The 23000-nt window shown below is 45.0% G+C and overlaps 1 protein-coding gene across 1 annotated transcript in view; it reads right to left on the reverse strand.

Annotated features, from left to right (window-relative positions):
- The window catches only part of Tagln (transgelin), a 911813-nt gene that overhangs the window by 547823 nt on the left and 340990 nt on the right, over window positions 1–23000 (reverse strand). The gene's annotated exons all lie outside the window — the stretch shown is intronic.

The raw sequence follows: 23000 nt of genomic DNA on the forward strand, positions 1-23000 counted from the left end.
CTTTTTTTTTTCTTTTTGTGAGCTGGTGGCCCAAAGAAAAATCTCTCTCCAGATGGGACTGTTAATAAGAAGAACCAAGTGGCCAGTATGGAGATTTGGCTCCCGAGAAGTCAGTCAGTCTTCCCATAATCTATTACAAACACTGTAAACAGTAGAGCTGGGGACAGTGGGGACAAGCTCCCTGATGGACATCACAGGCATAGGAGGGAACAGCAGATTCCTGTGGGACAGGGGATGGGATCTCAGGAGACACTTGGTGGGGTTGTCGTAGAAACAAATACTATCAATATAGTTACCAGATTCAGCTGTCAGGATGCATTTCATGACCGTGTCACCTGATAGCCCAAGAGCAGGAAATCATTGCCACTCTGGGGTCAAGAGTCTGGGATAAAGGAGTATCCTGCCACTTGCTAGTAGTGTAACCAGGGTAGGAGCCTCTGGCCACTCATTAGCCATGAACCTGTGTCAGAAAGTGTGCTTGCCTAGCACTTGTGAAGCCAGCTAGTGCATTCCTGTAACTTCAGCACTCTTGAAGTAGAGACAGAGTGATCAGAAATGCAAGGTCATTCTTGGCCACTTAGCCAGTTCAAGGCAAGCTTGACCTACAATGAGACCCCCATCACAAACAAACGAATAAAAACAAATGAAAGAAAGCTGCATGTGTAGAAAACGGGTGGAGGTCTGGGAGGGCCTCTCCCCCCCAAAGATGCTTTGCTTGTAAATGGGCACCCCAGAAGGTGCAGCATGTCATAAAAGTGCAGAAACGGATTGCCTGAGATGTACATGAGCAATGAACAGGCTACAGTGGTCTATGGGATTCTGCAGCCCATAATGGGGATGCAGGACCCCTTTCTCAAAAACAGTGGATTATTGACCAAAGCATGAGTCCTTTTGAACACTGACAGATTGCCACAGGTCATATGTAGGCACACAAAGCCAGCCTTGGTCTTGGGGCAGGGTGTTATTGCAGTTGGGGAGGGCTCCTTCCTTTCATGAGTCTTCAGGTGGCTGGGATTGGGAAAGGCTAGGGACAGAGAATCATGGAGGGTCTAGGACTGCCTTTGCCCTGAGCAGATAGAGAGGGACATTTCCTTAGCTCCCATCCAGTGAGTTTCCGCCCCACTCCAAAGCCAGCCCAAGGTAATAGTTTCTGACACATTTCATTGAAATATAATAGAATATTTGCATGGAGTTATTAAATAAATAAGGGTTGACTTGAAGCAGTGCTTGTTGGGAAATGTGATATGAAAATTCATTTACTATGAAAGAATGTAGAAGCTTGAGTATATGGTAATAGACTGATTGCAGATAGTATCTGATAACTCCATACAAATGCATTTCAGTCACAGTATCTGTCAGGCTGGTCCCCGGCTCCAGAAGCGTACAGGGGTGACTGTATGCGGGACCTCTCTTCTGGGCCAGATTAGAATTAATTAATTGGGAATATTGTGACATTACTTTTGTAATTAAGAAGCACCACTATTTGCAGTGGCAGTGAGATGAAGTGTTTACTATTGTCTCCGATGAGGCAGGAAAAGATGAGACGTGCCAAAGTTGCAGCAGAGAGACATCTGGAGTGGGAATTTCTATTATTTTTGTCTTCAGCTTTTCTGACTTGCCTATAGTGTGTGGGGCTCCAGATAAGAGGCAGGGTCTCAGGGCCAGGGCAATGGTAGAGCTTCCAGCACCTCCCAGAAGGTCAAGGGTAACTTTTCTCTCAGGCTTGTGGATCCCAGGAGGCTGCCCCCAAGCCTGCAGATAAGGAGGGGAGGTCCTCCGGGGAAGTTGTGACATAATGGGCAGGGAAAGCAGAGGTCAAAGGTGAGTAAAGGCCAGTGAGCTGTGACACGCCCCTTCCTCTCTTGATAAACTGTGAAATCCATTTGTCCTTGGCCGGGATGAACCCAGTGAGGTGAACACAGCCATTTCTGGGCATCTGTAGAGGAGCTAGAGAGGGAGGAGAGGCGTCCATATGCTGGCCTGTCTCCCAGTATGTGACCCTGGGAGTTTGCTTGTCTTTCTGCCTTTTCCTTTCCTAGGGAGAAAATGGAAATAATTTCCTTTGAAATGTGACATTTCCTAATCCGGCGCCCGGCCTGGCCAACAGCAGGATTAGTGTGCTCTGGCTGCCAAGCCTGGCTGGCCATATGTAGGCACCTCCCATGGGGCTGCGTGGCCAGAGCCTGCCCCCTCCCCTGGCTCTCCTCCCATCCCCAGGCCGGTCTCAGCTGTCCCATCCCTTCCATCTGCACACAGGGGACTGGTAGGCTGGGAGCCAGCTCCGGGGACCTGTGGGGTGGGTTCTTTATCTGACTAAAGCTCTTAGTGTTGTTCACCAAAGGGAAGGCTAGAAAGCCAGAAAGGCAGAGCTCTGTCTTGACTCTGCAGGGACTCACAGTGGAATGTGGGGCACTTTAGGACCCAAGTCTGGGTTCCAGTCTTAGCTTCCCAAGACATTGTTGCATAGGTAGTGTTGACTCCCTGGGCTCCCAGAAGTCTCTGATTCTACAGTTTTTCTCAAAGCACTCTTATTAATAGTACAACATTATTTTATTTATTAACAAATACACACACATATTTAACTCTGTAATAAATATTAAATAGATAAATATTTTGGTGGTTGTTTTCTAAGCAAAGCACTCTTCTGGCTTTGACATTCTTTCTCCACAACTGTCCCTTCATGTGTTAAGAATGGGCACTTTGCCCCAGGGTCTCTCCTTGGAGACATGCCATACAGACAACACACTTACCCTTGTGTCCTGGGAATGCTATTTAGAATGCAAGCCCATGCATTGCAGCATTCCGACAGGTGGGTACCACTTTCTTCCTCCTCACAGATGACAAAGCTGAGGACCAGAGAGGGTAAGATACTTGCTCAGATCAGCACAAGCTGATTAGAACCCAGATGGGTCCAGTTCCTACTATCCCGTCACTCAGCTGTCTCTCACCTGTTGTTGTCCTATGAACTACTTTTCCTATTCTCCACAACCCTCTGCTGAGTCCATGAACTTTTGGATTTGAGCTAACAGCCCTGGCCAATCCTGGCTGGGTGTAAGTTTAATTAAAAATATTTAAATTCCATTTATTGATTGTATGTGTTTTTTTTTTTTTCTCCATAGAGCACATGTGGAAGTCAGAGGACAACTTGAGGGAGTCATTCCTATCTCTCCTTCTACATAGGACTGGGAGTCAAATTCAGGTCAGCATCCTTATTGGCTGAGCCATCTTGCTGGCCTGGTACTATTTTTTTCAGCAGGCTTTGGGGTGCTTCCTGTGTGGAGTGGTGTAGAGTGGCCCTCAGCTTCACAACTGTCTTGATATTGTGGCCACCAAGACTGAGACCTCAGGAGTTCTCCCCAGACTCAGAATGCCTGATCATTTGTCAAGATGAAAGCGAAAGACTCAGCATGGACAACTGTTCAGAAGGGAACCCGAGTAAGGACATCAAGTAGTTTTTCATGAAGTTTCTTTCCTAGCCTTTGAGATTAAGAGAACTCCAGGGAGCCCAGGCTTTATGCAGTGAATAAACAGCCAGGTACAGCCAGGAGGAAAGCAACTAGGTCCAAGCTTCCTCTGTCTGCCAGGGCGTTTCTCTTATCTCTGGCCTCATTGTCTAAAGATGCCAGTCACAAATTGATACTCTAGGGTCTTTTAGAAGTACTCGATGCCCTGAGGAGGAGGGAGGGAGTCTGTCCCCACCGCCCTCCTCCTTTCCCTCCTCCTCTCCATATTAGGTACTGTAATGGGGTTTGGAGCCACAAGCTTCTATGTAAGGTAGTTGGGGCATTTGTGAGGGAGGGGAGGGCCAGGAGTTGAGAGACCGAAGGAAAGAAGTCTGCAGTCTGGAAGCCGGGTTCTCCCTTCCCTGTGTTCAGTGCAAAGTGCCCTGAGTAAGATTCCAGTGACAGATGGGAAAAATCATTTCTTGCAAGGACCCAGCGACAAGAAGACAGCTTTGTCTGAGGTTGACTTTCTTGAAAACTGTATCTGTGGGAGACCAGAGTAGCAAAGCTGAAAACAAAACAAAACAATCCAAACTCTGAGGACTGCAAGGGCTGGGTGCACCTAAGACCTGAGTGAGGGCGTGGCCCTCTGGGAACACCCTTCCCAACATCTCAGATGTCTTTGGTTGTTTACCGAGTGCACAAAGTGTTTCTCGTTCTCTTCCTTCACTTTATACTCACCATCTCTTCACTGTCTCTTTCTAAGTGTCTCTGTCCCTCTTATCCCCCCCCCCCTTTCTCTCCCTCCCCTATCGATCTCCCGACCTCTGCATTAGCATTCACAACCTCCGGCACTAGCCACTTAGGCCAGAAAGACAGCTCCTTGGAAACACAATTGAAATATTTTTATAAATGACCAGCGGAGTTTGAGTGACATGCCCTTCTTAGGCTAAATAAAATTAAAGTTAAACCCTCTAAAAAATACATGAGCCAAACACGCTCTGCACATCTCATTATGCAAATGCAGCTGTCCGGGGCTGCACAAATTAGCCCGCCTTTTGAAATCGGCTGCTGCTGCCTCTTCTTCTTTTTCCACTCCTCTTTTCTCTCCCTTTGGGTTGTGAGCGAATAAGGCTTTGTGGTTTTCGGCTGACAGCTGGAGTCTAGGGGAATAGGGGCGGCTGGAGTGTGGGGAGACCGGCAGACTCCTTATTTCTTCTTTGTCCGGTTCTTTCCTTTCTTTGCGGGAGAAGGCATGAATATACAGGGCGTCTTATCCTTTTTCTTTCCAAACTACTTGGCAGGGTCTGGCCAGGAGAGGTCAGCCTGGAGTTGGGATTAGGGGTTTCCAGGATTGGGAGGGGTACTCAGAAACCCCTTAGTTTGGGGGCTGCGGCTGCTGCTTCCTCTGACATCAGATGGCCCTGATCTCAGGTCCAGGCACTCCTTCCCAGGGTTTCAGGTATCATGTCTTTCTCTTTGTTTATCTAAATCCTAGGTGGCACCTGAAAAACAGGTGGACCTCTGTGCTTGCCCGTTAGGGTCAAAGCTCCTTTGACAGAGACATTAAGAGGGAGGAAGATAGATACTGGGATAGACAGCTGCCCAGGCTACCAGGGACTGATCTGTAGAGACAGCCCTTCCTACACTGCCCCAGGTCACAGAGTGGGTGTGGCCAGGCAGTGGGCTAGTCCCTGGGTTTGACCAGAGTTCCTCTCTGCTCAATGGTGTCCAGGCAGTGGGCTGTTGCAACATAATGCTGTGATCTGGGCAACTCATAAACAACAAAAATGGACACCTCTCCATAGTGAAAGTTCAAGGCTTAAGAAACAGATCCAGGCGTGTGTTTATAGACATGTATATTCTTTTGTTTTTCTTTTTAAAATCTCTTCCTTGTATTTTTCTTTCAACTCTCTTATACTATTAATTAATGCCACTAAATACATCACCTTCTTCCTGCTGGTGTTTTGCCCTAGGTGTCTATCAAATGCTGCTTTTGATCCCCTATGTAAATGTTCATGTTTCCTGGAATTCCTTGTCGGGAGAGTTTGTAGTCTATGCTCTCCTGAGTAGCATGAAGAAGGTATTCTGAGGTTGTGTGCATGGAAGATCTGTTGGGTCTTGGTTGGTTTCCGCCTAGAGCAGCAGGTGGCTGTTTGGGTTTGGCTCTGTCAGGGCCCCTCTCCTGCCATCTCTGTGGGTTTCTGTCTCCTCTATATCTTTCCCAACACTTGTTGGCATGGTGGCCATGCTGATGGCTTCAGGCTGTCCTTCACTCTCTTTGCACAGCTCTGATTACTGTGTGATTGTACAAATGTCCTTTTCATGGACCTGCTGTGAATTTCACCTTACATAAACTGCTGGTCATTGTTTTTGTCCTTCCTTGGATGTGTTTTTCTTGCTGATTTCAAAGAGTTCTTAAAATATACTGTCTCCACACATCTTTGTTTTAGTTGTGGGTTTCATGGGTCACCTAGCTGCCTGTTGACTCTGCAGTGTCCTTCTGGGAACAGAAAAGCTTTGGATTTATTCTAGTCAAATACATTGTTTCTTTTCTTTTCTTTTCTTTTCTTTTTTGCCTTTAGTTTGTGCCTTTTGGGGTCTTATTAAAGAAGTCATCTAATAATAAGGTCTCATAGCTTCCTTTTACATTCTCTTCGTTAGCTTTATAGTTTTGCATACCACATTTAGGGGTCTAATTGTCTAGGATAGTTCACGTTTTACATGGTTTGAAAGAGAGACACACAGTGTTTTATTAAAATCTACATGGTAATTCAATTTTCTCAATGTTTTCATTGAGCAGACTTATTTCCCCCCAATGCCTGATGGATTCACCTGCATTCCATACGCCTTCTAAAATACTCTCTCACCCATATGCACTTTGTATAAATGCTCTTGGGCTCTCACTTTTGTTCTGTTGACTTATTGGTTAGCACCTGTGTCAGCATTACAGTTCTTTAAAATAATTATAATTGCAGTGGTTATTAGAATGTCCACTTAGTTCTTTCTCCCACTGCAGTGGTAGGATTGCATTTCCCTGTCCACTTGGAGTCAGACATACCTGTATGGCTCAATTCAGGTTATGTGAGTGCAAGTGACACCTGTCACTTCTTGGAGGAAGCTTTCAGAGCTGTTGTGTCATATGCCTTGTCCTCTTACCTGCCATGACAACCCATACTGCTCCCGGCTAAGTTAGGATGCTGTCAGCTGGAACCCTGAGTGATAAAATGGCAGAGTCTTCCAGTAAGGAGGATGGACCTAGTCCATGTGTGAAGAACATGTCTCTGATGTTTCAGTTGATTGTATCTGGGGGGTTTCATTTCTGTAGCAAAGTATTGCCTAGCCTGCCCAAAGCACCAGCCATGGTCTGAACTTGTTCTAATAGCTCATAAGGCATGTTTCTCCTTTTAAAATAATTACTCCTTTGTGGTTTTTGTTCTTACATTTAATTAATCAATCAATTAACTCATAGACAGGATATCACGTAGTCCAGGCTGGCCTTAGTATGTAACTGAGGCTTGCCTTGAGCTCCCGATCCTCCTGACCCATCTCTCAAGTTCTAGATCATGGTATGCAACATTCTCCTATTTTAGAATTTCTTAGCTAATTCTCTAAGATGTTGTAGCTGAAAACAAAATCCAGCCACCCAAGCAGCTTGAAGCAAGAGTGTTATAGAGGCAGAGAGAGCTTCCTGTTGCTGAAATACAAAGATTTACTTTTAACAGCACATTAAAAACAAAAGACATTCTCACTTCATAGCCCAGGCTAGCCTGGGACTCACTACCTGTTCCAGGCTGTCCTTGAACTTGTGATCCTCTGGCTCATGCCTTCTGCATACTGGGATTATAGAAGTGGGCCACCATGCCTGGCAAGCATAGAGTGCCACTCCTCCAGATGCTGTGGTGGCCTTCAACACACTTGGCTCTCTTGCCACTTTTTTGGCTAACCCCCCTCTCTGCTTGATTTTTGTTTTCTGTCACCCTCTCTTTTGCATGGAGAACAACAGGTTTCTTCTGAGTCCCATTCAGAGAGGGTTTCCTTTCACCTCAGCTTTTGGTGCCACCAAAGCCATCAGAAGGTTCACGCTTATTCCACGTTTATCAAGCTAGTCTTCGAACGTTGACAGTTCTCCCTTAAGAGCAATTTTGATGGCAGCTGTTAAGACAATGCAGAATCATCCACTTTGCTACATGTAAAAGAGACTGGGAGACTGGATAGCTCTAGGGCAGGAGAAGGAGGGCACAGCTTAGATAATGTGTCATACATCATAAAAGAACAACACATTTCCTGTGGATAAATGATAGAAAAATAGAAGAACGGACAGTGAGGTGGCTCTGAAGGAGAGGGTGCTTGCTACCAAGCCTGGCGGCTGGAGTTTGATTTCTATAACTCTCATGGCAAAAGCAGAGAATCAGTTGCTGAAGGTTGTCTTCTGACCTCTCTGCGCACTTACACACTAATAGGTAAATGTAAAACTATTTGAACAACGAACAAAAATCTGATCTCTGTTTCTAACATCAGTAACACTAAAGAACATACACAAACTGACTGGCTCCACTGCATCGGGAGGCAAGCTGTTGAGCTTCTGCTCATAGGCAGAATTTTAAGAGAGGGTTAGCTTTTTGTCACTGTAACAAAACCTGAGAGAAACCAAACCTGGAAGGAAGAACGAGATTTATTGGCTCACAAGTTTATAGGTTTTGGTCCATGGTCACTTGGCCTCGTTGCTTTTGGGCCTTTGGTAGTGTGGGGCATCATGGCAGAAACCGTGGGAGAAAACCGGCTCCCCTCATAGTGGCCTGGAAGCAATAGAGGGGCGGAGCCAGGTGTCCCTTCAGACAGTGTTCCCCAGGTCCCCACTGACTTAACTGCCATTCTCTAGCCCCCTCTCCTAACAGTTACTTCTCCTAAGGGTACTACAGACAGAGACCAAGGCTTTAGCATACAGGCCCTAGGCCGACATATAAGATCCAAAGGCCAATTAATAAAGCGGTGACTGTACTATACAGAAGAAAAAATTGCAACTTCCATAAAGTGTTCAATAAATCAAGAAAAGCCCAGAAAGCAAACACTTGAATAAGCAAGTTCCTGAGGAGGAAAAAAAATGATATACAGAAAAAGTACTTAGATACATTGGTAATAAACTGAAAACTAACTTCAAAAATCATCCTGGAATTGTTTTTGAATTATACTAAGTTCATAAATTAATTTGGTAGCTATTTTTTTTTCTGTGAATTTGCTTCAGCCTTTTTAATAATTTATATTTTTAATAAACTGCTTGAATTTCTAGGTAGGTTAATTTTCAAGATTATATATATATATATATGTGTGTGTGTGTGTGTGTGTGTGTGTGTGTGTGCTGTAATTAACACTTTTGTCTTTAGATGACTACTGAAACAGAAGACAGACTAACTCTTTTCTTTTTCCAGCTAGCCTCCTCTCTGCTTTGTTGCTCTTATTGACCTTTTGAGTGTTGGCATCACACACAGGTAGGGTGACAAGAAAGGGAGAAAGGTCTCACATGACAGGTACTGCCATAGGCTCTGTGGCAGGAGGGTACTGAGTCCACCGAGCTGAGCTAGAGGTTTCCCAGGATCTCCTCCTCCGAATGCTTCTCTCAGTTCTACCAAGGATGGGACCAACGAGCTCAGCTAACATTGATCCGTGAGTTGGGTTGGAGTTGGAAGCAAGCATTTGGAGGTCTTGGTCAGGAAGTATGATTTGGATGTCCGCTGCATGTGGCTGTCACTCCTAAGACCATGCATGGGTTGTTCTCCTTGCCCCGCTTACTGGCAAGCAGGGCTGGGCCTCTGCCTCTCTAAGGCATGATTGGGCCCCTGGAACACCCCAGATCTGCTTCCCACTCTGGGAGGACCAAAGCCAGATAGCAGGGTCTCTGAGCAACTTTAGTTGTAGATGAAACATTCTGTGTGGTGTTAGCCACAGGCCATGGTGTTTGGTTAAGCTTCAAGGGCATCTGTGCTCACCACATGCACATTGCTTTTGATTGTGAAAATAATTCAGAAAGAGAGGAGAGTGAGGAGAGAAGAAAGAGAGAGACAGAGAAAGAGCAGAGAGAAAAAGAGAGGGAGAGAGAGATGAAAGAGAGAGAGAGGGAGAAGAAAGAAAAAGAGGGGGAGAGAGGAGAGAGGACACACACACACACACACACACACACACAGAGAGAGAGAGAGAGAGAGAGAGAGAGAGAGAGAGAGAGAGAGAGAGAGAGAGGAAGAAAACTGCCAAGACTCAAACTTTCAACTAGTAAGAGAGAACTCCATGGAAAAAAACAAATTCTTTTTTCACCAACAAAGAGAAAACTTGACTCTGCTTTTCCCCATACACAGGGTGTAGAACTTCCTTATGGCAGTTGACTGGTGAAAAATGACAGCAGAACATTAAGATTTATTTTGTTGTTGAGAATAGCTGAGCCTTGAGCTTCTGGAGAGACTCTGCTTCCTGATCCCAGTATGTCTGTTGTAGGCTGCCATGCCTAACTTTGCATAGGTTCTGGAAATCTGAACTCTGGTCCTCACACTTGCATGTCAGGCACTTTATCCATTGAGCAATCTCCCCAACTTCCAGCTGTTTTTTTTTAAAAATATAAATATATTTTGTTATGTTCACTTTATGATAAGCCAACTTTAATAAACCTTGTTATCATTGATAACATCAAAAAGTTCATAGTATTATATTTTCCAAGTAAACAGTCATATGTGTTTTGAAAAGTGCTGGGTATTCACACTGGGATAATGTTAAATAGTTGTGGAAATGTTGCGCATCCTGGTGTTAGCCCCACTTACGTGAGCATGCTCCTGCTTTCTGCATTAAACATCATTGCAGTTATTGCACAGAATATCTTCAGTCCTTTCCATCACTCGCTGCTATTTCATAAGTGACTTTACAAAGTCCAGTATGTGTGTGAGTTTCTCATGTCTACCAGTCAGTATCTATGAGTTGACCTCTGACTTTTCTCATTTGACCTATAGCTGTGCTGAGTCACTAGATGACTTACATATGTAACTGTTCATGAATTCCTGGAGAAATTTAATTTGTTTATTTTTTCACATACTGTGTTTCATTTTCTAGTATTTGACACAGTTTTGTTGTGATAGTCATAATTGGTATTAGATTATCTCTCTCTTTTGTGTTGTTACACTTTGGTGTTACTATTGTGCTACTCTTAAATCTATTGTGTCTGTGCATGCATGTGAGTTTGTGGGTGGATGCTGGGCTAGATGGTGATGCTGGGTATCTTCCTTGATTACTCACTGAATCAGAAGCTTCCCCTCTTGGCTGTCTAGACCAGAAAGCTCTAGACTGTTCGTCTGTGTCAGACCATTAGTCCTGGGCCTAGAGGTATATATAGCCATGCCCAACTTTTAACTCAAACAGTAGAGATTTGAACTCAGGTCCTCATGCTTGCAGAGCAAGTGATCTTACTTAGCCCTCTCTTCAGCACACACACACACACACACACACAAACACACACACACACACACACCTCTCCATTTTTTTCCCTCAAGACATGGTCTCATGTACCCTGAGATTGAGCTTGAACTCCAGGTGAACTTTGAATTGTCAATCCCGCTGCCTTGGCCTCCTGAGTGGTGTGATTGCAGACATATGCAGTTTCTCCTCTTCTCCCTCCCCGCATCCTTTTCCTCTTCTTCCTCCTCTTCCTCTTCTTCCTCCTCTTCCCTTTGTCTTCTCTCTCTTCTCAACTTTGTGTTTGTTCACAGGCAGAGTCTCTCGATGTAGCCGAGACTAGCTTTGGGCTGCAGCCCAAAGATAACCTTGAATTTATGAACATCCTACTTCAGTTTCCCCAGTGCAGAGATTATAGGTGAGAGTCATCATACCCACTTTGTGTTTTTAAAAGGTTAGTCTTCTTGCCCCCACCCTTTGGTGTACACTGCAAGAGTTTACACAACACCAGCGTTATTTGTTTAAGGCTTGTTTAGAATTCTTCCGTGGTGTCACATCTGGCTCTTGGGCTCTTCAAAGGAGGGCTCTAGTACTTAGGCAGCTGTTCTTGGTTTCTCTAGAAAACCCTCCATTAAGTTGTGCTTAGTTTTCTTGATTTATATTCTCCTGCAAATGTATCACTTTGTTGAGGTTCTGAAACCATTCTGTGTGAGTCAAGCAAACGTCACATCCAGTTTTGCTTGTTTACCTTCTAACTTCTTGATTTGAGATAGTTCCTTTTTCTGTCTACAGCATGAGATTAGCGAATTGTTAATAGTTATCTATTTTATTGACTTAAGAAAGCACACAATCACCTTTTTGATCATGTGTTAATTATGTAACCCTCTCATTTAACTCTGGCTGAGTAACCAAGGCTTTCTTTCTAATTTTTGTAGCTTAAGACTATTATCTTATATTCTACCTTCTTGAGTTGAGTTCAATGCTTATTTTTCTTCATTTATTTTATACTTAAATTGCAATTTTACTTTTTTTTTGAGACAGGGTTTCTCTGTAGATTTGGAGCCTGTCCTGGAACTAGATCTGCAGACCAGGTTGGCCTCGAAATCATGGAGATCCACCTGCCTCTGCCTCCCGAGTGCTGCTATTAAGGGTGTGCACCTCTGCTGTCCATTGTAATTTTAGCAGAGATTCTAATAGAAAATGTTTTACTAGGGTTATTTTTAAAGTATTTTCAAATTCCAGTTTTGATTTCCTTTGTTCCAAGTGCTGTTTACAGGAAAGAATGAAAAGTTCTGAGTGAAAAGGTTTTATATCAAGCTTTTAATTTTATTACATCACACCCTCAGAATATGGTCCTTTTAAGTTTCTAGTTTCTGGAGTATATTGAGGTTTTCTTGTAGCTGAAGGGCCTCAGAGTTTAAATTTCCTATTTTAAGGGCTTTTGACCTGAATACAAACACATACACACACACACACACACACACACACACACACACACACACACACACACACACAGAGAGAGAGAGAGAGAGAGAGAGAGAGAGAGAGAGTACTGATTAGTTTTATGTCAACTTGACTCAAGCTAGAGTCATCAGAGAGGAGGGAATCTCATTTGAGAAAATGCCCCCATAAGATCAAGCTGTAGGCAAGCCTGTAGAACATTTTCTTAATTAGTGATTGATGTGGGAGGGCCTGGTTTATTAGGGCTGGGGTCACCCCTGGGCTGGTGGTCCTGGGGTTGAGCAAGCCAATAATTCCTCCATGGCTTCTGCATCAATGCCTGTGGTGGTTTGAATGTAACTGGCCCTATAGACTCATAGGGGGTGTTACTACTATTAGGAGGTGTGGTCTTGTCAGAGTAGGTGCGGTATTGTCAGAGGAAGTGTGTTACTGTTGGCCCAGCTTTGAGGTCTTTGCCAGGCCCAGTGTGGCACTCTCTTCCTGCTGTCTGCAGATCCAGATGCAGGACTTGTAGCTACCTCTCCATCACCATGTGTGCCTGGGTACTGCCATGCTTCCCACCATGATAATAATGAACTAAACCTCTGAACTGTAAGCCAGCCCCAATTAAATGCTTTCCTTCATGAGAGATGCCATAGTCATGGTGTCTCATTAGCGCGTTAAAATCCTAGCTGAGACAGCTGCCTCCAGTTCCCTTCCTGTTTGAGTTCCTGTCCTGGCTTCTTCCTTCAGTGATGAACTAAGATGTGGAAGCATAAGCCAAATAAACCCTTTCTTCCACAACTTGGTTTTGGTCATGGTGCTTATTGGCTGCCAGCTCCCTATGAAGACCAATTTTTAACATAAGTTCAGTTTTCCAGCTCCTGAAAAAATTGCGTTCCTTGATATTTTTTGTATGTGTATGTTGGTTTTGTTCACTTATATGCTTCCAGTCTCTCAAAGTAATTGTACACTTAAGATCTAGAAGAAATTTTAGCTTAATTCTGCCCCAGTATGAAAGTGAATATTTTTTTTTGCTGATAAAATTTGCATAAATTAATGTAAAAGGCATGTTTGTTTTTGGCTAATATTTTTAGTTCAAATTGAATTTTGTCTAGTTTTATTGCTGCCTTGTTGTTTTTTCAATCTTTTATCCCATTTGCTGTTTGATCTGCTTGAGGTTTATATATGCATTTCTTCTACTCATTTGCAAGGCCTGAATTTCCCCCAGGTAGTAACGATGTCTACATTTCTATCCATTTTTGTCTATACACCTTTTTTTCTTAATATCTTTTGGCTACTTTCTGAGAATAAATGACTATATTCTCAATCCCTATCAACATTTTCTTTAAATTGATTACATTGTCATTGTTTTTCTTAATTTTAAAACACTTTCAAATGTGCACACACTTCTGTCGCTTACTTGATTCATTTAAAATGCCCGTAAACAATTATCTCTAAACTAAAATGTTGCTAGCCATTCACTTTCCCTTGAAACCCAATTTTGTCGGCTGTAGCATTTTTGCCTGATCAAGGTCTTCACCTTTGTGTTTGGGTCTGTGACTGCCACCTCTGCCCTGACGTAGAATTAACCTGACTTCTGTTCACTAATTAAACGTCTCCCTTTTCTTATGTTGTTTTCTTGCATTCATCCTTCAGTGTCTTGAATTTATGCCGGGTGTGCTCACATCCTTGCTTGTCTACTGGGGCTTTCCTTGCACTCCTTTGCAGCATTCTTAGAGTATACGTTTTATTTCTTTGCCTCATATAATGGTGTGGAGCCTTCTGAGGTGACCTTAGTTGTTTTTCCTCCTGTGTATAAAACTATTTGATCCAGTTCTGTCCAAAGGATTCTTTGTCTTTTAAGTATGTTTCATTATGAGATGTGATCATTCCATGCCAGTGTTTTTCTGGGACACAACAGGCCTCTTCAGTCTGTGATTCAGCTCTTTCTTGTTTTGGGGAATCAATAATAAATTATTTTGAAATGTCTGCTTTTTTGCAGGGCTGTGAATTGTTTATGATTGTCTGCTTTTCACAACTATCATTTTCTTATAGTGTATGTGATGTATGTGTATGTGTGTGTGCAGGTAGATGCAGGAAGGCCGAAGGAAAACACTGAGTGTCCTGCTCTATTATTCTCCTACTCACTCCCTTGAGTCAGGGTCTCTCACTGAATTTGGAGGTAGGTTAGCAGCTAGCCAGTCCCAGCAACCTTCTTATTTCCAGTCTCCATAGTACTGGGGTCCCAGGTGTTTGCTTACATGTGTGGAAATTTCTAGGTTTTCTGTGGGTGTTGGGGATTGAATTTCTCATGCTTGTAGAGCAACTGTTCTTGCCTACCCAGCTATCCCCCTAGCCTCTCTCTTTTAACTTCTTATGCATTCCTGCTAATTTCTCTTGCCTTTTCCAAATTTGTCCTGTGTCTTCCCTTATTCTCTCTGTTGGTTTTCTGCACATTTTTTCTTTCGCTTTTTTTTCTGCACAGTGCCATCTTATGATATATGTCATATGCTCGTCTTCTGTATTTAAAGGCACATTTATACCCTTTTTTGTATTCTTGGTTTATGGAAGTAATTATTTCACAGGGTGCTTAAAATTTCCAAGATATTATATTCATCTTCTCTATGAAAACATTTTCCTTCCTGTCAAGAATGTTCTCAATCTATTTATTCTTTATCTTTCTCTCTTTTACAAATATTTATTTATTTGCAGGAGGGGAATTGAGTCTAGGACTCTGCTATGGTCGCTTTTCTATTGCTAGGAAAAGACACCATGACCAAGGAAATTTACAAAATAAAAGATCCTGGAAAGCTTGCTTATGTAGAGTTTCATAGTGTGAGCCCATGACCACAATGACAGGGAACATGGCAGCAGAAGAAAAAAGGAGAGAGAGAGAGAGAGAAAGAGAGAGAGAGAGAGAGAGAGAGAGAGAGAGATCCTAACCCTTCCTAAACATCAACCACACCTCTTACCCCTCCCTAAACATCAACCACACCTCCTAACCCTTCCTAAACAGTTCTACCAACTGGGAACCAAACACTGAAATCATGAGCCTCTGGGGTCCACTCTCATCCAAACCACCACAGACTCTAAATATGCAAGATTACTCTTTCCCTGAACTATGGCCATAGTCTCTTTTTTTAAATATTTTTTTTATTATGTGTACATGTGAGGATTTTTGCACAGAGAGCACAGTGCCTGCAGAGGCCAAAGAAGGCGATAGATCCCTGGGAGCAGGAGTTACAGGCAGTTGTGAGCTGCTGGGTGTGGGTGCTGGGAGCTGAACTCAGATCTTCTCTGGCCCATGAGCTGTTGCATCTTCTGCCCTCTGATAGTTCCTTTTTGATCACTGATTTATCATTACAGGAGGGCAATTTTTCTGGGTCAGCTGTTTGTATGACATTTTGGACTGGGAGTGGAGGTCATGGGTCTGGGTTATATTCCAGCCATCAGAGCTTCTCCTATGATGATATCAGTGTGAGGTCTTTTATGATTTCTGTCTCACTGGACAACTGACAATGACAGACACAGACAAGCTCCTGGTACACAGCCTTTCTCCCCTGCTCCACTGCATAGATGGACTGCCTCTTACAAATGTGACTTTCAGTGTGACTCCGCACACTGCCCTGTCCCTGTTTCTGTCATGTCAGAACAGGCTCAGGACGGCTGCCACTGGCAGTGCACATTCTTGTCCTCACTGTTTCTGACAAATGGGTGCTGATTTTTGGCCCAGGGTATGGCACTTCCTTTGGAGGCCTGCCTATCACCTGACCACACCACACCCTGCTCTCACATCCTTCTGTACTCCGCTGACCTTCACAGATCTTCCCTGGCCTTTTGGCCTCAGCTCACGTATCTGCACTAACTTCATCACAGAAGGACTCTGTTCTAGATTATTCTGTAACTTTTAGGTGCATCAACTTCTCACAGTTTTTTTCCCACCTAAAATATGTTAGTAATGACTTCCTCAGTACCTATCTCTTGTCACAGGTATATTATTAGTTTAATTCTTTAAACATTTATTCACTTATTTTACATGTACATGCGGAGGTGCTTACATGCCATGGTGTGCACGTGGAGGTCAGAGGGTGGCTTGCAGTCCTGTGCATTTGGTCACAGAGATACCTAACAGAATGCATCCCTCTGGGAATCTGCCTGACTAGCTCTTAGCCATCTGCAAAACCTGCTCAGATATCACCTCCTCTGGGCAGCCTTTCTGACTGCCCTGTTGGTTTTGAGGGCTCACACCCATAAGCTTCTTCCATAATTCTTCATCAAGGTTTAGTGTCTGGAAGGCTATCCTCTCCCTTTACCTGGGCTTGGGCAGGACCAGTAGATACTCAATAAACCTTGGATCTGCAATGCAGTGTCTATACCTAAGGAGATGACAAGAGATAGGGCCTGGTGACAATGTGGCTCCAAATATGCCAGCATCAGTAAGTATGTCTCATTTGCTGCCCTGGGCATGTAGCTGGGGTGTGTTTGCAGACCATGCTTATGGCAAAGTTGGTTGGATGAGTGTCTGTTTCTATATCTGCAGGACAAGGATGTTTGTGATCCTGCTCATGTCTGCCCCAGGCTCGGCACAGGCCAGTGACAGGCACTCAAGAGTTTAAAGGATGTTTCTGGCTAGAGATCAGAGCTTGAGTGTACTCCCTCTAACATCAGAGAGGTCTGGGTTTGAGTTTCAGCTCTGCCACTTAGTAGGTGCCTGACTTTGGGGTCAGTAACTTAATCCCATCAAGTCCAATTTCTCTTGTTGGCTACTTAGCAACTTGTGATGTTGAGTTAGTCGAACTGATCCTTTATCTCTCTTTCTCTACTTCTGTCTATGCATCTTCTCTATCTCTTTTCACCCATCTTTCTATTCATAAAGACATATATGTATTATCAATCAACTGTTATCTACATCTATCTATCATGTACCTATCTATCCACCTATCATCTCCATAATCTCTCCTCCTTCCTTTCTGTCTCTCCTTTGTATCATCTATCCGTCTATCGTTTCATTTATCTGCTCCTATCTAGTGCTTTTCTTCATTCAGTTGATGTTAGTTTCATGAACTTAAAATGGAATGTTTTCTTCATCTCCCTCCACCTAAACAACAGGACTCAAACAGGGCAAGGTCTTTTCCAAAGCTATTCTGATTCTTTCCCTCTTCCCCACACCACCCACAGGCTCATCGTAACAATGATAATGATGCTCACAGTTGCACACTGCATGGAGTACTTGGTAGGTCATAAAATGCTTCCTTGTTCACCTGTCCATGACACACTCAGCAGTCCACTCAGCCCCATGGCAGGAAGACCTAGGCATCAGAAAAAGGGACAGTGAGCACTGTAGCAGGGCAGCCATGGCATCCTGGGGTCCAGCTGCTGCTTCCGCATCTATCACAGTCTACTTTTCCCTTGCCAAGAAGGCTGCACGGGTTTGACCTCGGAGCTCCCTTTTCAGGGCTTGGAGAGGACTGGAGGTGTCTGGGACCTGCCTAAGACAGAACCCACCTGTTTTGCATTGGGCTTTTCTCCCTGGCAGTCAGCCCAGGCAGTAGCCCCTCCTGTGTGCCATCCCGGAGGGCTGTGTCCTCCTTCACGGACCATTGGGTGCAGGCTGCTGCTCTCTTTTACCTAATTGCCAGTCTCCTTGTTAACACCCTCCGTCTGCCTTCCTGTTCCACATATCCACCTCTCCTGGTTCCCCCACGAATACCTCCTACTTGATGAACAAGATGTAAGTATACAAGTTATTAATCTTCCTACCGAGGCAATTACAGCCCTGCAAAGTTCCTCCTTGGCTACGTTGGCTCTTCTATGACAACCTTATCAGGTTAGCAATTTCAGATCTGCATTAAGTGTTCAGAAATCAATTTTCAGCTTATTTTGTGTTGCAAAGTTTGCCATGCCTGAAACCGCACTGCTAATTGAACAAGAGCAATTGATGTTTTAGCAGTAATTAAAGATGGTAATTATGACCAAATCTCCCCCATGGCCCTACCGTGTTTGCTTTTGGACCTGTCAGAATGGTGGGCAGGCCAAATCAATCTTAATAAAGTTAGTACTTCAGAAGTCTCCTCAGAAATGGTGTTGCCCTCTGGGTGGAGACAATGTGGTCATAGGGAGCAAGGAGCAAGGGATGGCTGTGTGGAGACAGTGTGTCTGACAGTTGGACAGTCATCAGATGTGGTCATCTTGGCCTGAGAGTCTGCCAGTCTTGAGTTGGCTGCAGAAGTTGGGTCAGGGCCTCTGAAGCCCTGGGAGACACATTCTTGCCATTGATACACCTACAGTGTATTTCAGAAGAAATGATACATGTGACACAGAAAATAACTTTGGATCATTTGAGGAGCAGAACCAATAGGATATTCAATAGGATGTAAGTGTGCACATGTGTATGTACTTATATACCATAAAACATGTGTATATATGACACATATATGATGTATATGTATGTGTATTTGAGAACCTGGCTCCCATGATTATCTGTAAGCTGAAAGACACAGAGGGTATCAGTGTGTCACAGTCCGGCTCTGGAGAATGCAGAACCAGGAGATAGTGGCATAATTCTCAATATGAAGCTAAAGGCCTGAGTGTTCTGAGGCTGGTGTGAGTTAAGGAATGTAAAATAGGGAGAACCTTGAGTTCTGATGGCCAAAGGCAGAAGGCTTATGAAAGGTGTTATGGAGGGAGAGTGAATAAATTTACCTTTCTTTCTGGGCCTCACAGCAGAGCAGCCCAGCCCACTAATTCAGAAATGCCCTCCCCAACACATCTGTGTGTGTGCAGGGAGCTGGTACACATGGCCTATGGCGGAAAGGGGTAGCTGTGGGGGTTTCATTCAGCCTGTACTTCAGTGGTATCAGGAAGGACAGACCAATGTGGGGTGGTCTGCACTACAGCCACCTGACTCCTGGGCAGCGAGAGGAGTAAGATCTCAGAGACTATAATGCCCACATGTGGTGATTTTGTATGCTTCAAAACCTGACTTGACACACCACTCACACTCTTCCAGGGACCCACCAAGGCACGTGGCCCTGAGAAGGACCTGCCTGAGTGGGAACATATGGAACAAGAGGCTCACATATCGATGAACACATGGCCGAGGCCATGCATTTATGTATGCTCATGACACCTAACCCATAGCTATGTCTAGGCATTCAAGGTTGGCTGTACATGAATATTTAGCCCTGACAGGAATATTTGCCTTCTGGTCCGGGTGGCATCAGTTTTTAAAATGAGGAAATTTGGGATCTAGATGTTCTTTAATCAGACTGAACTCTTTTGGAGGAGGAGGTAGGGATGGGGTGGGCTGTGTGTAGAGGAGAGGGTGGGAGAGAAACCGAGGGCTGGAGCCTCTGGCCTTCTCTGGGAGTTTTCACCATGGCCTGGTTCTTTTTTTCTTTTCTTTTTTGGTGCTGGGGATTGGATCCTGACTATTGTGCATGCTAGGCTGGCACAATCCATGTCTTTTAGGAGTTGGGGCCAAATTTCAACACCCTGAAGGTGTTAATTCCCTTGTGACAGGTCTTCCCCACCAGACTCCAAAGGGGTGGTTCCGTCCAGCAGCTGTGATGGGAAATGTTGGTTCTGCCTACACAGTGCTGGGGAAGGGAGGTTGGGAAGAGTCTAGGTCACACTTCATTTTTGCTCAAACTCTGCACTGTCTGGTGAGTGTCAACATGACGGGAAATTGACCTGTCACAGGTCACATGGACAATCACACAACACAACACCAAGGGTCAGGTACCCTCTTTCCAAAACCTTATGCTCAGGCTCAAGACATATACCAGCTCTAGCTCAGGTTGTGAGTCAGATTTAGCCTCTCATCTGAGAGTTGGAGACTATGTGGCCAGCGCCCTGGCCACCCTCTCACTTCCCACACACAGTGTGTTCTGGCTCTGGGTTCAGAAAGCCTTGGCAGAGCTGGGAAGATGGTTGAGTTGCTAAAGTGCTTGCTTAGCAAGCATAAGAATTGAGTTTAATGTCCAAGGAACAATGCTAAGTATAGTACCTTGTGTGATGGAATCTCAAGTCTAGGGTCACAGGGATAGACAAGTTCCTCGGCCCTGCATCTCAATCCTTTGTTTGTTTATTTGTTTATTGTGTGTGTGTGTGTGTGTGTGTGTGTGTGTGCACCTGATTGCATGTGTGTGCACCATGTACATGCAGGAGCCCATGGAGATCAGATGTTAGAGTCCCTGGAACTGGAGTTGCAGGTTGTGAGACAATGTGTGAACTCTGTGACTTGAACTCAGGTGCTCTGCAAGAGCAGCAAGGGATCAACTTCACCCCTGAGCATCTCTCCTGCCCGAGAGACTCTGCCTTAAACAAAAGGTGGCTTGAGCCTGAGGAGCAGTGCCCAGGGTTGTCCTCTAGCTTCCTCACACATGTATACACACGCACAGTTCCCCACACTCATGTCAAACCCTTGAGACCTGTAGCCCTCTTTTCTTACCCTCAGTACTGTCCCTGGAGTCTTACATTCTTGCCAGGACTGTTGCTGGGGGAGGGGAGAAGTACATCCCTTCCCAATTTGCGTGTGACAGCTTAAGTGTTTCTCCTTTGATGCTGTTTCAGGAAAAGAGAACAGCTGGTCATTTTTCCTTCCTGATGCTGATCCCCCAGAATGGTCCAGCTTGTAGACCCAATCCCTGCCAGGGCTTTTTAATCTCTGGTTTCTCTAGGAAACAGCACTGGAGGAGGAGACACGCTGGTGGTGGGAGCTTCTCAGTCTCAGGCCTGGAGTTGTTAACACCTCCATGGTCCCTAGCTCCTGCCTTGGGGTGCCCCTTAGGTAGGGTTGGGGGTGAAGGAGGAAACCCAGAGGTTAGAAGCTCAAGGGTGGCTGGCTGCCTATCATGTGCCAGCATCCTCTGGGCGATTCTCTTCTGCTTCTTTGGACCACACCATCCTTCAACTCCTCCCTCTCAGCCCTCTGCATTCCTAAAGCTCCCTGGATGGGTGATTGATTAATTGATTTACATATTTATTAAAATGTATTTTAGTAGCGTCTTTGCCTTTGATGCCAAATCTCATTTCCTATTGTGGGGCTGCTGACAGCCAGCATTGTAAATGCAAAGACACTTTACAAAACAATTTAAATAGCAATTGCCACCAGCTTAAAAATGAGCAAAACAGACAAATAAAATACTGATGAGGAAATTGGCAGCTTCAGGACAAGGAGGGCCAGGGGTTTCTAGGCAGCCAGCAGCTCCGGGGGGGGGGGGGAGCTGGGCTGGGTGAGGGCATGTAATTGTGTCTTTGGAATGGCCCAGATTTTAGGTGTGGATGAAGACAGGTTTACAGCTGCTGCTCTCAGAGCAGAGAGTGTCACCCTCAAACAGCTTGTCCTCAGGGTCAGTCTGAGGCAGGGGTTATTGATGAAGAGAGCAGTCAGGGTTTGGGTTTGAGCCATTAGATTTCTGCCTGTAATAGACCCTGAGAGTGAGAGTGTGTGAGTGTAAGCATGTGTGAGTGAGTGTGTGTACGTGAGTGTGCATGAGGATGTGTGAGTGTGTGTGTTTGTGAGTGTATTTATGTGTGAGTGTGTGGGTGAGCATGTATGAAAATGTGTGGACATGTATGAGTGTGTGAGTGAGTGAATGTACATGAGTGTGTGTGTGTATGTATAGGTCAGAAGACAATCTCAGTTGTCATTCCTCTGGAGGCATTGCTTAGGTTTTGAAGACAGTTTCTTGTTGGCCTGGGATCCATAGGACAGGCTACATTGTTAGGCCAGTGAGCCACAGGGATCTGCCTCTTCCTAGCACCTGGATTACCAACATGGGCCACCACACGTGGCTTTTTAAAAACATGTGGATGTGGATTGAATGCCAGCCTTACAAACACTTTACTGTCTGAAGCATCCCCCTAGAACCTTTGCCTGTGCTCTAGATATGTAAGGTTGTGCCTGCCTGCTCTGAGGTGTGTTATCAGCCCCCAAGAGGCTGGCTTCAGGACCAGCAGCAGGAGAGAAGGGTGTGAATGGGATGTTCTGCCCCCATTCTGGCCCTGATGTGGCCCAATTGTGGCTCTTGGGCAGGCCAGTCTCTCTCTGGGTCTCTGCTTTCTCTGCAGGGTGCACAGTGACTGAAATCAGGGAGTTCCAGTTTGGAAGTGTGGATGCCTGGCCTCTGGTCTCGGTTCCCGCTTCCTACCTTTGTGACTTTCAAAGGGGTGGGGCATTTGTGGCACTGTACTTTTGATCTCTGCTGCTCTGTGGTTCCAATGGTGGCTGATGGCAGTAGGGAAGAAAGGGGAAGGTAAGTAGGTAAGAGCCTGTAGAGCAGCAGTCCAGGACCAGGCAGAATTTGGGGTGGGACCTGTTTGTGTTATTTCTGAGACAGTGTTGAAAGCTTTTAGCAAAGGGTGAACGTGAACTGATTTGGCTCAGCCTCTTCCACCCTGAGTGTGCACAGTTCTTGGGTCCCCTCCTTTCTCCCTGACTTTGCTTCCCAGACCCCACTAACACGGTGTCAGTGGACACCCGCACTGGCTGGCTGTGTGCCTTGGAGCCTTCTGGGTGGGGTGGGGAGCAGCCTTCTCTGTTGCTCTACTCGCTTCCTGTAGGAGCTCATTTGCGGCTCTTCTCTCTTTCCCATCTTTCTCCAAGATGCTCAAATGTTCATTTCCAGCCTTGACCTCTTGCTGGACTCTAGTTCCATAAATCCAGCAGCCTGCAGGACA

This window comes from Phodopus roborovskii, unplaced genomic scaffold (assembly GCF_943737965.1).
Source record: "Phodopus roborovskii unplaced genomic scaffold, PHOROB, whole genome shotgun sequence".
Lineage (NCBI taxonomy): Eukaryota > Metazoa > Chordata > Mammalia > Rodentia > Cricetidae > Phodopus > Phodopus roborovskii.